The 15,698-nt window shown below is 51.2% G+C and overlaps 1 protein-coding gene across 2 annotated transcripts in view; it reads right to left on the bottom strand.

Moving 5' to 3' along the window:
• LOC100122993 overlaps window positions 1-15,698 on the bottom strand; it is a 69,767-nt gene that overhangs the window by 24,792 nt on the left and 29,277 nt on the right. The window lies entirely within an intron of this gene.

Consider the following 15,698-nt stretch of genomic DNA (forward strand, 5'->3'; position numbering starts at 1 on the left):
CGGCCATTAATCAAACACTCATATCTCTCTCACTCTGACTCGGGCGCGAGAATTCATTGTCGCATTAATCAAGGCTCGCTCGCGTTTATTAAAACGGACACGGATGAGGGACGAGTCGGAATCGCGAGCCAAAAGGCCGGCTCTCGGAAAAATTCGAAATTACGAGTGAGCGAGCTGCAGAGAGGCAGAAAGAGAGAGAGAGTGAGAGAGAGAGAGAGAGAGAGAGAGAGAGAGAGAGAGAGAGAGAGTGCAAGTGGAGCAATTTCGCTTGAACTTCATTTCGGCGCGCGGCAGCGTATCTGTCGTCGCTGGCTTTCTCAGCGCGCGAAACCTCATCTCGTCGGGGGGGCCAAAGCAGATATTACAAGCGCGTTGCAGTAGCTGCGGCGGCAAAGACATGACACGCACACACACGGAAAGGCTTGCGAACTTGCGAAATGGGCTGAGGCGGGAGACAGCCGCTGACAAAGCTCCCCCCTCTGTTGTTAATGATTACACATCTGCTCTCTCGGCTCTGCCGTATCAAACATTCCGTACATGTGTATATACCATACTCTGTTTTTCGAAGCAAGTAGCCAGCTCGACACCTAATACATATGAAGCAGCGGCGGCAGCGCAAGCTCTAAATTTTGTCCGGAATTTAATCAGCAGTCGCGCCGAAAGGGTAGCAGCCACCTACACTGGGGCTGTGCGTATACATATACGTATATACGCCCACGCACTCGTTCGCGCGAGATATTACTCCGGGCGGCTGCTCACTCGAGAGACAGATACTCCTCTCTCGCCCTCTTCCTTTCCCTCGACCTCGACGGCGGAGGCAGCTGCAAAAGGGATAACGAGAGTGGAAGGCGAGACTGCGAAATTTCGACACAGCAGCAGCAGCAGCTTGAAGAAATTCGACGGGAAGGCGGAATTAATGGGGTCGGCTTCCTCCGCGTATTATACACGTAACCGTTGCTGCTTTCTTATTTTCTCCCCCGCTCGCTCGGTCTTCACCCTCCGAGGGATGTTTCATTTTTTTTTTCGTTTGCTTTTTAATTTTCGACGATTCGGGCGCGTCAAGTGCCGAGACGAGGGTGGCGCGTTTATTTATTTTCTTTTCAATCGATCAAATTCTAAAATGAAAAACGAAACTAACCAGCGAGATAGTCGAGGCAGTCAATTGGCAAAGGCAGCGCAGGAGAACAGCCAATAACTGCATTGTTCGAGCAGTGTCCATTAGCCAGGGGAGCGAGCATTCTTGTGTAACAAGGCTCTCGCGAATGCATATGCAATCGCGCGAGGATCCGAGTGTATTAGCGCGCCGAGAGAGCTCCGACGAGAAAAGCGGATGCTGCTCCGCAGCCATTACTCGCGCGCAGCCCTGAGAGAGAGAGAGAGAGAGAGAGAGAGAAAACAGTAACGCAGTCCGGCGTTATTTGCCCCCTGGCCCATTAAATTAACGCGACGACTCCGCGAGGTATAGGACTTATTAGGAGGAGCTTCGGAATTATCGAATTTACGCATGGAAATTGAAATCCCCCAATGTGTACGCGGAGAGAAGAGACATAGGGAGGTGTCACGAGCGGATAACCGTTATCGCGGCGGCGGTGGGATAATCGCGTTCGTCCCGTTTCTGCGCTTCCGTCGGAACACGCCGCTGTTCTAGCAAGTTTTAGCTTCCGGACGAGGCGGCGACTTCCGCGATTAGGCTGGCTGTATCAAGACAACTTGCAGCGAGCTTTGTTCCGAAACGATTGTTGTTTCGTGCAGAGTCTGACCATACCCGGGCTTTGTCTACTGACTCGGCGGTGATTCTTCAACTGCACGAGTATACGATTAAATCGTCAGAGTTTCGTCCGACGGAACAATCGATGAACGTACCTGTCACTGCGTAATTATAGAGCAGAATCGGCTCCGCGGTTATATACGAACTATACTGTCGCTTCAGCGCGAGCCGCGTCATTCTTGACAGCCAATGGGCCGTAAAAGTTAATTATTCGACGTCCATCGACGAGGCAATGGTCGCTTGCAGCGAGTATGAATCGATGCGGCCACTGTACGTGCCGAGCAATGACTGTCGTTATAACTCGAAACTTAATACGCTGCTCCGCGCAGTTCGTCCATTCGCGCTGCCGTCTTATCAATGCACTTTCGCCGCGATTCAATATACCGCCGGGCCGTTTTCATTAGCTCGAGTCGTATTGATTTCCGCCACTTGAATAAATCGCGCGCGTGTGTCGCTGCGTATAAAATCGACGTCAGTCATCAATCTCTAGCTGCTGCGGGATTCCGCTTTTTAATCCCGAGAGTCGAGTCGATCGCCGAATCGAATCAGCGGGAGCGCTTCCCTTCGCACAACTGAAATAAAAAAACGCTCGCAGGACGCGTAGCTCGCGGATAATAACAAGCAGTAGCCCCGCGGGCACTTTAATGTTTGCCCGGCACGTAAAACGGTAATTGAATCGCACTGCACTGGCACAGCAGCAACGAGAGCTCAAAATTTAAGTGTCTACTTTGCTTTTTTCCCTCTCCCTCGCTCTCGCACACATCCACTCCGCCGCTCGTTTATTCCCACTTTGCTGCCGCGGCGGGGTAGGGGGGGGGGGAGGGGATGAAAAAAAAACAAAGCCTGGTGAGTAAACTCAGCGAAAGCCACTAAATTGCAGCTCGTGAGCTTTATGTACTCGCTTTACTCGATATTATTACGCCCTGGCTTTTTTGGCCCCCTGTATAATCGAACGGATAATCAATTATACGCGCGCCGTTGATCGTTTGCCCTTTTTTTTCGTGCAGCGCGCGAAAAACGCTCCGGCATAATGCGGATGCGAGAGCGAGCCCGTGTGTTTTTATCCCCCTTTTTACACGCGCTATTGAGCTTACAAACGCCGAGTGGACGTTTACACGGTTTCAAAAAAGCCGGAAAATTTTCCCTATCTGTCTCATCGAGCCTCGTGGTTCGAGCGTGAGATATATATGCACGACGTTAAAGGGCCTTTATCGAGGAGAGCCGAGGCCCGCGAAGCACAGCTTTCATTTGAATTCGAATGACCCCGCACGCGCGCTTTCGCGAAATTACCCCCAAGACGAGAAGGGGGGGGGGTCAGGCATAGGGCGATTGTACCGCCGGCTGCTACAAAGGCATCGGCGCCATTATCGCAGCTGGAGAACGAGGCGAACGTTATAAAGGGATATATAGGATCGGATGAATGGCCGAGGCGGGGCTGCAGCGCCAGGTGAATGCTCTCCGGCTTTCTCTCTGTTTTGAACGCGCCCTTTTGTGTCTTCGCTGCGGCGACTGGAAACGTTTATTTTTTCTCGATCGGTTCCTATAACTTGTTCGGGAGTTTATACCTACACCTCGCATCGAATTTCGCTTTTCCGATTAAACGCGCGCTGCATTCTCGAAATTGTTAATTGGATGGTATACTTTTTCCAAATTTTCGACTATCGACGAGCCGCATATATATGAGCGGAAACGCGAGTTACCTTATCCACCGGAGCCAATATTTATTCGCCTTTGCAATGCGCGGCTCGTTCTCGCTATCGAAAATAATAATAGTAATAATAATACAGTGCGCAGTATAAAATCGAATGGAAAAGTCAGCCGGATGACGGACAGTTTTTCGCTCGATGAATATCAATTTTATTGGGCGGAGAAATTTCGCCTGGAAAATCGTCCATTGTGCTGTGTTTTCGGGATGAAATAGCCACAACGAGAAGGCGTGGGAGGAGGAGCGTTCGCAAAAAATACTCGAGCTTCGGAAAAGCAAGCTCGAAGGGGATGGACTGACATTTTCACTAGCCGGGATTTACGAGCCGGCGCAAAAGCAGCGTAACGACGAAAAAATTTTAGGGCTCTTTTATTTTCCTCTCGACTCGGGCCGCATTGTCTTCGTTCCCGGCCAGTAACAATGGCCGGAGAGTCCAGATGCATCGTTGCTGCTTAAAGAGATGATTAAATCGTAGATCGAGCTTGGCTACGGCCTGCGGATACATAACGCAGCAGCAAATACGTGTACACTCGCGGAAAAGTTTCGTTGGTTTCTCGCGGCGGCATATGCGCGCCTCTGGAGCGCATAACTCGAGAACAGTAGCATAGTCCCTGAATTCCGCGGATAATTCCATCGACGCACTGCATTAACGTCTCGTTTGCTTCTGCATATAGTATTATACACGTCGAGCTCTCGATTTCGCGGTTTAGCCAACTCGTCCTGGCCGCCGAACAGCATAGCGTATACATGTAGCAGTGGGTACAGCTTCGGGAGATGGCGCTGGGGCATTAGCGCGACGAGCTGATAAATTGTGTACAGGCGCACAACGGAGCAAATATTTATGGCTTACGCGGCTCGGAGGTATGATAATGTGTAATCCTCGTGAGGCGCTGGGAATTTGGGAAAATTTCGAGTTCACCGCGAGGCTCCGCTGAGAATTTCGAGACTCGGTGTAATTTTTAGCTCCCAAAACAGAGAGACGGAAGCTAGAATTACCTCCGAGCCATTTCACCGTCGGCTAGGCGCGTAATCTCTCGGAGTAATTAAACAACCGGCAAACATAGCCGAGCTCAAAAGCACAGTCGATTTGAAGCCGACAACTTTTCTCTCCCCTAATTAACTCGGCAGTGGCGCTCTATTTGCTGCTCTCTTGTAACGCGTGAAATCGCAAAAGCCATGCCCCGACGCGTCGGAGTAGTTGAACGAGGGAGACAAGTTGCGCGTATGATTTCAGCATCGCGCGTCTGTTTGCGCTATGCTCAACGGACCTCGAACAATATTGCAATTGCCTCAGCCGCTGCTGCTGCTACTGGCATCGAGTAGACGCGAGCGCGCTTCTGCCGCGAGCATACACTTAGGCTCCGCTGCGAGAGTCTACTGCGCTGCTTGAATTTTCTCAGTTCGGTAGCCAAACGGAAAATCAATGGCGAAATCAACTGCGCGATGTACACACAGCTCTCGGAGAGGGATCCGCCTTGGATGAGTGAAGCATTTCGAGCCAAGTCAGCCGTGAAAATGTATAACCTGCAGCGCGTGCACTGCAGCCGTTTGCTCGCTCAAACGAATTCCCAGCTACCCTGGAAATTGCGGAAAGTTTCAACGAGACGCGCGCGTTAGCGTATATACCTATAAAAATTCCGTCCGCATACGCTTTTACGTCGTGTTCGATTGGCGAAATTTCAATCGCTGCGAAAATTACCGAAATTTTACAGCGATTCACACGCGATGCACAATAGACAATATTATGCTCGACAGATTGCCGCTGCTGCGCGTGCACTGCGCAGTACGTATTGCGGATAAATCGATGCCGGGGAAAAAGGGAAAATCGCCAACAAAGCTGCACCGGCGTATAGAAAACCGATCACGTCGAGCTAATAAAGAGAAGCGCTCTTCCTTGGCAATCTTCTTTGGCAAAATTCGAGCATACGATATCTGCATCGAAAATTCGCGAGAGACAGATGAGCCAATGGCGAGCGTGACGTGTCCGACGGCCGTGTGTGGTGCAGTGTTCCAGGAACCGCTGATCTAGGCCGCCGATATTCCGAACAGAGTGTGTGCCTATATATCGCATGTTTATCGATTTCTGCGATTTCTGTTTTCAGACGAGGCCCTTCTTTCAAGGAAGTAATAAATTAATTCCGACGGATGTAAAGTGACACGTACATTATCTCATCTCGCCGCGAAACTTTCCGCTGAGGCGTATGTGTTTTTTCAATATTGCTCGGGAACTTGGCCCGCGATGAGCCGCGGAAGAGGAGTAGGTATAGTCGGGCAGGGAAAACTCTAATGAAAGCTGAAGTTCCGCTGGAAATTTTTCCAGCAGGAAGGCGATAAGCCGGAGAGAAAGTTTTACGATTCTCCTCCCGCTCCCCCTCGGCCCAGTCGCTGGTTTTTTATCGCTCATCGACAAAGAGAGAGAGAGAGAGAGAGAGAGAGAGAGAGAGAGAGAGAGAGAGAGAGAGAGAGAGAGAGAGAGAGAGAGAGGAGAGAGAGAGAGAGAGAGAGAGAAGGAGCGAACGCGTTGGCAAAGCGATCCTGCTTTCGGACAGGTTGAATGAACGCATAGGCGGAGGGACGAGAGCTAACCTCTCACTGGCGAATCCTTTTTCTTCGAGAGCAACCGGTATTATATGGAGGTAGGGAAGATCGATTAAGAGTAATAAGTCAAGCCCGGGATCTATCTCGCCGGAAAATGACCGTATAGAAGAGATGATGGAGATAGAGATGCTTCGCGATCGAATACTTTGACGAAATTTCGCGTAAAAGAATAATCCCGCACTCGAGGCGGAATATATTCACGAGCGAAATGTTAAATCAGCAAACGGTGCAGCGTGAAAAAATAAGAATCGACAATCGATAGCCCATTTTACGGCGAGTACGTGTCGATCGATTTTTGATTTTGCGATGTAAAGAGCGAGAGAAACGGGGCACGTGACCGATGACGGGATCGTGCGCGCGCGCCGGGCACCGACTATAATTGTCCGCTCGGGGCGCGCGATGTGCCACTCGCCGTCATGACGGCACGGCGTTTTGATTATTACCCGATCATCGAGGGCTGAAATTATTGCCGCTCCTCGCTGTCGGCTGCTGTTGTGACACTCAACATTTTTACGGCCTGCGTGCCAGCTGACGTGATTGTTTGTTCGATGTTCCGGCTTATATGAATTTTAAATTATGACAGCGAACACATCGTGATACGAGTGTCATCTCGAGTCGCAAATCTGCGACGGCCGGCAAGCCGATCCGGTAGGGGCAAGAAGAAAAAAAGAGCGTCGGCCGAAAAAAGAAGCGAATCCCGGCCTCGCGCGCTAGCGAAGTAAAACCCCCCGAAAAAAGCTTAATGACTCTTGAAGTCGACTGGCGCTCGCAGAGAGAGGGAGTGGGAAGGCGCATTAGCCTCTATCGCGCAGCGACTAAAAAGCTCGCGCGCGCGCGCATAGCATATAGTGCAGAAGCAACGGCAGTTCGCGAGTCGCCTTTAAAGTCTTTCAACTCTTAAAATTGTAAAATCTCCCTCTCTGCCCGGCAAGGCGCTCGATTCATCTCGTCTTCTCTACCCTTCGGCGTTGGCCACTATTTACGAGCGGGCTTCACGTGTAGCTTTTTCCCCGTCGCGACGACGGACGCTTCCTTCTCCACTTTCTCCATTCCGGAACGTGCGGGGCTGTGCGACTATAGATACCTACTCTGCTATATTGCTGACTCTTTTTGTCCGCGTCGGAAGCATTCGCACAAAGGGGCATTAGACGCAAAGCGTATTATGCCGAGTCGGCCACGGATATTTTAAGGATGGAAAGACAGAGAGAGAGAGAGGAATTTATTTTTCGTGCCACGTCGCACTAATTGAATCTAGCGCGCACGATCCTTCGCATTAGCAGAAGCGGAAAAGCACACGCAACGACGAGCATAAAAAGGAGAGCGTAGAGCAGCAGCTGACCAGGAAGAAAAAGTATCCGCGAGAGACATGTCCGAGGCGATCGAGGGCCAAAGCCGCAAATCATGGAGATAAATGGAGCCGCGCGCTCTCGCTAATAATCCCCGACGGTTCCTTCGCAGCTTTTTATTCCAGGATCGATTCCGCCCGCGGAATCCGTCCGCGTCCACCCCTCTTATATACGTATAACGTATACCACAAGAGATCCCGTATCCCGATTATGCCGAGGATTTCGATTCCCCCCCGTCCGCGTTGTCTTGCATATATGTATGTAGGTGTGCGCATACGCGAAACTCGAAGCGACTATATCTGAGATATTCAATGGCCCGGGGATTCTCGAGTTAGCTCGATTTTCTTACTCGTTCTGTATCGATTCAGGATTATAAATATTGCGAAAGAAATAAATCGCCGAAGCGCGATGAAGAACCCTCTCGCTCGATTGTTGCGTAATTGAGGAGAAGCCGCCAAGTGTCGCGCGCCGCTAATTGGAAACACCGCCGCGCGAGTTAACCGGGGCTGAAATAATTATACGCGTCGACAAAGGCGTGTGACGTGGCCATGCAGTGGCAAGTAAACAATTCGCGCAGCTTTGTCCCTTTCGGAGATACATGGCCATTAGGCAGCTCGCGAGTTGAGAAATCGAGCTCGAAGTGTTATGAAAATTTAATGGACGGGTTTGTTGCCTTTTTTCAGCTACAATACGACGAGAGCTTTTCCCGCTTATCTCGACTCCGTATTTTCCGAAGTCGGGCTCACAGCTTGCAACTCTGCCAGTCGATACCGCACTGCAAGCTGATCATCGAATCGCTCAATCGCCACGTCCACACACACACACGTGCATAAACCTCGGCCGCTCGTGTGAAATTCCACATCCGCTGCTCCATCTCGAGCCCGATAAGGTCGAAGTAGCGGCCACAAGTCTCGCGGCGAGAGGGGAAGGGGGGCAGCCGATAAATCGCAGTCGGAAGTCGAGCGTCGAACCTCGGCGCGTTATCGGCCGAACACCTGCTTCCGAGAGATACCCGGCCAACAAGGAGGGCAAGTGTAATCTGGGACGCGGTGCGATTAGTACGCGCGCACTGTTCCCCCTTCCCATATGTGTGTGTGTGTGTGGATGTGCCCGATCCCAGCCGACTATCGTTGCGCAGTTCGAAGGATCGAAGGAATCGGAAGAGCTTTTTGTTTGGCCCCGGGGGTGCGGCCTCCTGTTGCCGATTCGGTGATTTGACTCTGTAAGCCGATGATTAGTAAGGTCGGATTTATCGGATTCACTTTTTACGATCGGCCGTCCTTCAGCGAGCGAGAGATGGCTTATCTGCAATTTACGCATATTACCAACTTTCTCCGTTTTCGCTAATAGTCACCGCGGCGCTGTGTACATACGTATAATTGATTCGGAGAGCTAATACAATAACAACTGCACTTACGCGAGTACGTAACGAGGCTAATTAGATTTTATGGGCTGGAAATATTAAACTTATTCTTGGCAAAGTCTCGCTCTGCTTACTTCTGCTTAATACATTGTAACTATGCCAGTAGATTGCGTGACGTACTGCAGTTGCGCGAAATTCGCAACAAGTCTCGCTGATGCAGTGTATACCGCGTTCGTCCTCGTAAAGCAGAGGCGTATTCGGAAAGATTGAAAAACGTCATCGTTCGAATTCGAATAATAATCCAGTCGGCGATCACAAAGCCCGCAAAAAAAAAATTAACGAACAGATCTTGAGCCTTTGAAACGAAGCTCGCGCGCAATCAGAGCCCTGCGCGCGCTTCGAGGAATTATTATTGTCTTTCCGTGTGCGTGGGAGTATTTTTTTTTCGAGATGAAAAAGCCAACCCCCGCGGCTTTCAGTCGGGTAAATATATAATTGTCCGCGAAAGTCTCTACTCCGCCATTATTATTACTTCTCGGCGAGCGCGGGAGTGATCATTATGAAGGCAAGCTTCCCGTTGATAATAATAAAAGCTGCGGAGCGATTTTCTTTTTCCACGGTGCGGCTTCTTCTTCGTTTTGATGCGACGCGCGGAGCTTTGCGTACCGTCGGCTCCTTTGTGATTCTAATTGCGTCGGCGACGCCTAGACGAATTTTATTACGTCGCTCGACAGTCAGTAGCGGACGCTATGCTGTAAGTATGAGGAATTTCGCGTATTAACGCCGGGCTGCTTTTAATTGTTCCGGAATTGCAGAGGGCGAGGAGTCGCGTGCGATGGATCCTTTGTCGCTAGTGCATTAAGAATAATGACGAGGGAGATATCGCATCAGTATAGACTCACTGAATTTCACTGATGGAGCCAGTGACGAGTGTGTGTACATGCACACTTCGCGTTATTTCCAATTTATAGAGTAGAGATTCGCGAAAGCCCGGCAATTAAAAGCAAACTCCCTCGCAGCAAATCGAAACTGCCGGCAAACAATCTTATCCCGGCTTTTGCAACTGCATCGTCGTGGCAACGCAACTGCTCCGGAATAAGCAACTAAAGGGCTTTCCCTCTCTCGCATTTGTATTCGACCGAGTCGACTCCTCTCTTCGCTAATGAACTCGAAGAGCTGCAGAGAGCCGGGAAGAAAATTAAAACAGTCGCACGCGTATAACGCGTCCCGACAGTTCTATTGTATATTCGAACCTCGGCGCGTTGCTGCAGCTACACCGTTCTGAGAAATCGATAATTTCGTAATTAACGCGGTCAGGCTAAACTAGCTGAGAGCGAGAGTAATGCCATTAGGCGAGAGCGAGGCGCGGAAACTCGGCGATAACAATCGGCTATTTTGCGCGCGCGCGAGCGTCGTCTTGTTCCTCCCCCATTATAAATTCATCGGGAGCGCCGCGCGATTACTCGTTATGCAGAATCAAGGCAATAAAAAGCCAATCAGTAGCGCCACTCGAGCGGCTCTTCAACTCTTTAAGGATTTGCAAGAACAAACATCGAGGAAAGTTGTCTTGTAAGCTCTTTAAAAAAGTTGAAATTTCCCTTCCGATGCCCGGCAGCAGCAGCGGGTTCGAGGGGACTTTCGCTTCTCGTTTTATCACTTTTGTTTTTACGCATAAGCCGATAGCCGGAAAGTTTCCTTCCGCTGCAGCAGCGCCGGCCGGACGGCCAAGTTGCCTGCTACCGCGAGGATTAGTCCTTTCCGGCGCTTTCCAATTTTTCCTTCCTCTTCTCTCCGCCGTTCGGCCGACCCCTATACTCGCGCACCTCTCCGTAGTCTCCTTCTTATGCGACGAGGGGGGCTCCGGGAAAAAGTTTTCGTAACGGAGCGGCTTTGAGTTTGACAAAGCTTAGGCGAGTGAGACTGAGGAGAGGAAAAGCAAGAGTGAGCTGACGGGCTTAGCGGCGGATGACTAATGTCGATTTTTGATTCTTTTTTTCCCTCGCTCAGCGGAGATTTCATCTTCAGGAGGTGCGCAGAGAATCCGGAGAAAAAAATTAGAAGAATCACATTAACCCAGAAAAGCTCCGGCAAATATTCAACTCTCGGAAGTTTCGACGTCGACGGCATACTTTTCACTCGCGGCCCGTCGTTGCGGCAAGCCGAGAAAGAGAGGAAAAAAAGAAGCCCAGAGAAGAAGAAAGTTTCCACCTCTCGTCGCTGGCACGAGGACAAGAGTCCGGGGGGCGCGCACACACGAGCGCGCGGAATTACGTAGGCACTTGTATCGATATGCCGGGGCGCATTCCGCTGGCCGAGCTTTGGAAAAAGGGGTCGTTATTGCATTTTCCGGCTGTGTGCAGCTCGCCCGTGTGCACGTACAGAATGCGGCGAAAATTCAGCTCGACGACGATTCCAGGGAGAGAGAGGCACGCTGCTGTCGGCATTTTATCAAATTGGGGCCATCCGGATTCTGTGGGGGTGGACTCGGCACTGGGAAGGTACGCGAGCGATCAAAACAAAGGGAGAGAGAGAGAGAGAGAGTAGATAAATGAAAAGATAGAGAGGGCATTGTAAAGAAATATACGGGAATAAACAGAGATAAATGGAAGGAGATAGGGGGGGGGGGGTGGGGGTGAAATACGTGCGCCTGCTTTGGAGATGAGCCGGAAGATCGAGAAGCGGATGAGGAGTATCGACGGGCCGGCGCGACGGAGTAACTCGAGGATTTTTCGAATCGACTATACGCGATTGCATTATAATAATTGAATATTTAATGCGAGCGCGTTACACTCTCGGAGTAATCGAAAAATTAAGTATTCCCTCGAGCACACGTCCGGGGATATAAGTAAAAAGAAAAACAGAGAATCTCCGGCGAGTCTCCCGCTCAAATATTTAAAGAGAGCATCGGCCGGAGAGCCACTTGAATCTCTCTCCCGCGCAAAAAAAGCTTCGAATATCGATTATCGGTGCAGTACCCTATATACACCAGCGAAGCTAGCGCGCATACAAAGCTACTGCATCGGCGGACGGAGACTCATGGAAGTAATTGGCCGATCGCTATGTACACGCGCGGGCACAAGGTGAAACGGAATCCGGCTAGCGCGAGTTTCGGAGCCGGCAATAATTAATCACGACGCGCGAGGGATCCTGCCGCAGTTTCGGACAAAGTCGCCGCGCTGCAGTGCCGCGGGCAATTGGCCAGCGGTAGCGCGGCAAACCCCCGGTGTACCCCGTCTCTCTCTCTCTCTCTCTCTCTCTCTCTAGCTTTCACCCGTTGTCTGCGTGTCTGTGTGGGCGAAAGTTTGGCTGCGAGTAGTATAGGGGGGAGATCGATCTTTGATGTACTTTTGATCGACGCTTGATGAGCAGAAAATTCCGGATTTGCTCTCTCTCTCTCTCTCTCCGCACGGGAATTAGATTCGTAATTCGAACGAAATTGCGGTTCGCGCGGTTAATCGAGTCCTTTGCGTCCACGTACTCGCGCGCGTCTCTGGATCAGCTCGTCTTTCGTTTCGTCCGCTGGATGTTTATGCGCGCGTTTCACGCTTCGCCTAGTGTGACGCGCGAATATCGCGCATTAATGAAACTCCAATTACTGCGTGTAATGCCCGCCGGTCATTTCGCCGCTTTCCGCGGTATGACGTACTGATAATTGGCTCTGAATATGCGCGTCATTACCGCGGCTAATGCGCCACTTTTATTCCCGCGTCGGTATGGACGCTGCAGTTTATGCGAATATCGCATTACCGACGCGCACGTCTCTCGCAACGATACTCGTTCGGTTTATAGCTCGATTCAGCAACAATTTTATGTAAAAATGTAACACGAGCGCGGCCTCTTTCGCTTATATTCTCGACTTCGTCGGCGCCGCGTATCCATCACTGTCGGCGATGCATCAACGAGCCGTTAAATTCTATTGCAAACTGCCACACCCGCGCGTCGTCTTTTATTAATCAACTCCGCGCGCGCCTTGTTGCGAAAATAATACCGGTAAAACGGGAAATTGAATCCCGAGAGCGCAGCCTTCGAGCTATTCCAGCGCGAGCCGGCGATCCTCAAAGCAAGTGGCGCAGCGGGGCGCGCACAAACACAGCAGCGCCGGCCCTTAATCAATCCACTCGACGCATCGACAGTCGATACTGGCCTCCGAAAACGATACCCCTGACACGCAGTCCTCGGTTCTTCTTATTCCGCGCGTTGGCCTGATTTTCCTGCCGAGCTGCGGAAACCGGAGAGACAGTCGCTTGTTCATACACTGGATGCTCCGAGTAATTACCGGCCTCTCTCTCTCTCTCTCTCTCTGTGTCCCTGGCACGAGGCTCCCCTCTTGGCTTCAAATGGAAAGCCGTTATACGATGAGCCGTTGTTTTATGGTTATCGCCTTCGATTTCGGGACGCGCTGCGTGCACTGGCTAACAAAAATCTCGCTTCGGCTTCTCGAATACCTTCTCCTTCTCTCTTACACAGCGCCGAATTCCTCTAAGAGACGACGTGTCAATTGTGCGCGCGAGTCTCGCCTTTGTACCCTTGGCGATTGATAAAAAGCTCGCTTTGACACACGAGCTCGACTGCAAGCGAAGGCAGTACACTCCAGTCCTTCCACTACACGGAGTGCGTATAATAGCGCGTGTCTCGGTGACGGCGCCGTATACAGCTGCTACAGAGGCCGATCACGTCTTTCTTGCCCGGGCATCCGATCCTTATCTCCCTCGGCCGTCGCGACTGTTATTCCGGCTTATTTATTGGATGCGCCCTATCGCGGAGCGTCGCTATCGCTTGCCGATTCGTCGAGTCGCGAGTCTTACCCCGATTAAACGCGCGCAACTCGGCTGCAAAAAGCCGCACGTGGATATTCCGCGGAAGGGCGCAAAAAGAGTACCGGGGGTGGGAGCACACAATGGGACAGCGCCTGCGAGACAAAAAGAGGGTCGAGACCGCCCGCACGTCCGACGACAACACGCGTACGTGGTGGTCCCCAGCCTCATCTTATTATCTTCTCCAGGAGCCTGCGGCGGCTGTTAATTCGGACGTATAGTCGAGCTTCGCGTTGCAATTAGAGGACTTTGTTATGCTTCGTCGCAATTCTCGAAATAACGTCGATAATGTAAAACGACAGTAGGCGAACACCGCGTCATTTGGAAACTTCCAAGACCGAGCGGTATAAGCCGGTCGCTGGCAGTCGAAAAATGCGCGGAACGAGGCTGCGAATACGAATCGCGGCACTTGGAATTCCGGCCTCGTGTCCCCGCGGAGCTCCAGCACACAATGCCTTCGTTGAGGCCGCGGCGCGTTGCGTGCTCCGAAGGTGACGCGGCGGAATCGGGAGGAGGGAGTCACGCCACCGCCTACGCCGAGGCGAATGCGTATTGTCGAGAGCTACATCTAATTGAAGGAAGTCGGTATATACCGAGTATATACCACCGCCTGGGAGCTTTGCGCAGAGGGGTGTGGTTTGTTTGGGAAGACTACACGTTTACTCGTTAAGATAATCGTGGCACCGCTGAATTTTCCTTTCGAACGAATTTTGATTCCTTTTTCTCGCATCGGTTCGAATCGAAGAGGTGTATACTGCAGGTACTTGTATAATGGAACCGCAGCTGCGAGTGTATTTGCATTGTCAATTCTCCCCGTTCGCGAAGGTTAATGCCAGCGCGAATAATTAATTTTACTGCCGGACACGTAGCTACGCAGCTCAACGCCTGGAAATTCGCGTGCGCTCCGCGCTGGAACTACTTTATCTCGTTAATTTACGAAGATAAATAGCGGATGCGGAAGAAAATCCTCGAAAAATCCAAAAGCCCGCTTCGTTATGGCTGTTCTCGCGGAGAAAGGGCGAACGTTCGTCGGGTCTAGCGATGATCTGGCCCGTTTAAATGTTTATGAACGATATGTTTTTAAATAATACTATCGATCGAATATTTGCAATAACCCAATCAACGCCGTCGGAAGGTCATACCAGCGTCGGCGTGATGGGCAAAGTAATCATTCAGGAAAGCTCCTCCCGCCGCATTTTCCGCAAAGCCCCCCGTCGTCGAAGTTCCGGCCTGAAGAAAGATTCTCGAAATAAAAAAGCTCGCGCCGTTCGTTATGCGATGGCCGTACGTTTTAATCCGATAATCCGCGCGCAGCGAGCACCATTCATCAAGGGGGCCGGCGGAAAGCTCAAAAGCTCGTGTTGCAAAAGAGACGCGCGTAAAACCGAACGGCGCATGAATTCCGGAAGCGGTACACACAGACACACACAGAGAGAGAGAGTGCGGAGCTCGATATTCCACAGCGGCTTGGCCTTTAATATTCATTACCATTACGCAAATTGTTTGAAGCGCAGGAATAACAATGGATCGCGGGGGGCCCTGTGTGTGTGTGCAGCTCGCCGGGAGCGTATACCTCGCGATAACAATGCGTCGAGTGCCTCGTCGATAAGTGCCGCCGCGATCGAGTGGACCTGGAAAAAGCTAGCCGAGAGCTTTCCACGTACGTGTGCTCGCGTCTATATCTCGGCCGCGAGCTTTTTTCGATATTCGACGAGGACAAAAATAACCGCAAGCAGCGAGTAAACAATTTAGTCGGCAGACGACACCCGCGCACGCGGGGGCTACGAGTCGACCTAAGCAAACAAGGTAGGCGTAGTCGTGTTAGCGAACTTCATGGGACTGGAGATTAGCTTTGCACTGCGCGTTTGAAGCGTTTAAAGCAATTTGTGCAGACTCACGGCAGCTGATGTATAGCTGGATACAAAGTTGCCAGTGCGCGGCGGCGGGAAGCTCTCGCTGAAAACAGTGCATTATTCGCGCCCTAATGAGTTCTAATCAGAAGTGCGCGCGCGTTTCTAATTTGTTTCAGTCAGCCCAGCGTATCCGCACTGTCTGCGCGGAGTGAGCTCATTAAGACGCAAACCTCCATTATCGAACTCGTTGC

Source organism: Nasonia vitripennis, chromosome 5 (genome assembly GCF_009193385.2).
Source record: "Nasonia vitripennis strain AsymCx chromosome 5, Nvit_psr_1.1, whole genome shotgun sequence".
Taxonomy (NCBI): domain Eukaryota; kingdom Metazoa; phylum Arthropoda; class Insecta; order Hymenoptera; family Pteromalidae; genus Nasonia; species Nasonia vitripennis.